At 32.1% G+C, this 1508-nt stretch overlaps 1 pseudogene; it reads left to right on the top strand.

Annotated features, from left to right (window-relative positions):
* Positions 1-665: 665 nt before the first annotated feature.
* On the top strand, positions 666-785 carry LOC111738399 (annotated as a pseudogene).
* Positions 786-1508: the final 723 nt, after the last annotated feature.

Raw genomic sequence — 1508 nt, 5'->3', positions numbered from 1 at the left:
AAATTAAAACTTCTGGAAATTCTACAAATTGAACAGAGGAGGAAATTTAGAACTTTAAATGCTTTAATTATTCAATAAAAATCGAAAGATATAAATTAAGCATATGACTCAAATTAGAAAAAAGAATACCAAAATATACTAGAAAAGCCATGAAGGAAGACATACTAAAGCAAATATGACTGAATTTTAAAATAGAATTGGTAGATAAATTCATAATATCATTCTTTGAAAAAGCAAGTAGCCAAAGAGGAAAAAAAATTAGAAATGAACAAGGTGATACAATAAATGCACATGATAAGAAAGTCCTATATAGAACTAGGCTAAATGAATTTGCTACTCAACAAAGTAGATGATTTTTCTGGTAAAAAAAAAAAAAATATATATATATATATATATATATGAATGAAACTAAAATCTTAAAATAACTGGAAGGCTTGAAAAATCAATATTCAATGAAGAAATGGAAAAATGTGCAAGTATTATCTCCACATGCTTTTATGAATAAATTCTTTCAAACTTTCAAGGAACAGATAATTCTTACGCCGTTTTTTATTGTTATAAAAAAATCACATTACTTAAAATTTGTCATATTAATTAAATAAGTGTACTTACATTATTGTGAAACAGACCTCCAAAACTTTTCATCTTGCAAAACTGAAACTCTGGTCTATGGCCACACTACCCTGAACAAGCCTGATCCCGTCTGATCTCGGAAGCTAAGTAGGGTCGGGCCTGATTTAGTACTTGGATGGGAGACCACCTAGGAAGACCAGGTGCTGTAACCATAAAAAATTTAAAAAAATAAGGGATTGTAAGATGACAAGGTCCTTGCAAAAACCCTAAGTAAAGCACTAACAAATTCATCAATATATGAAAGGAAATGTATCATAACTGCCAGCATTTATTGTTAATCCCCATTTAGAACCTGTCCCTAACCCCCCAGCTAGTAAATGGTGGGCTAGGAAGGCAGCCCAGGTCTGTCTGCCTCCAGAGCCCACTATGCATTTGGTGAGTTTGTTGAGAAGTTATTGATGGCCCCATAAAAGAAATCCACTAACGTAATGCATCACAGAAGTAGGTCAAAGGAAAAAATCAGACCCAGGAATCTCTCATAGATAATAAAGTATTGGAAAATGAAAATCAACACATTTTTTATTTTAAAAACTCCCCTAATAAATTAGGAAAGTTAAGAAGCTTCATTAACAGGATAAAATAAATCTTCTGAAACAACACCCGGCATCAATTTTAATAGAGATAATGTCGTCAGGGACAAGACAGACCCATTCTAACTACTATTATTGAACAGTGTCCGGAAAGGATAACTAGCCACTGTAATTAAGCAGGATAAAGAGTTTGCTATTGGAAAGGAGACAGTTTTTGGCTCAAACTAGATATCTACCTAGAAATCTGAAGGTAATCATGAAAAACAGACCTAACGAGAGAGCAGCAAAAGATATACATGTGATATATGTATAACTTTTAAAATAACTTTCTAGTATAGGTAATTG

This window comes from Pteropus vampyrus, unplaced genomic scaffold (genome assembly GCF_000151845.1).
Source record: "Pteropus vampyrus isolate Shadow unplaced genomic scaffold, Pvam_2.0 Scaffold37, whole genome shotgun sequence".
NCBI classification, from domain to species: Eukaryota; Metazoa; Chordata; class Mammalia; order Chiroptera; family Pteropodidae; genus Pteropus; species Pteropus vampyrus.
This window is presented reverse-complemented; position numbering and strand designations above follow the sequence as displayed.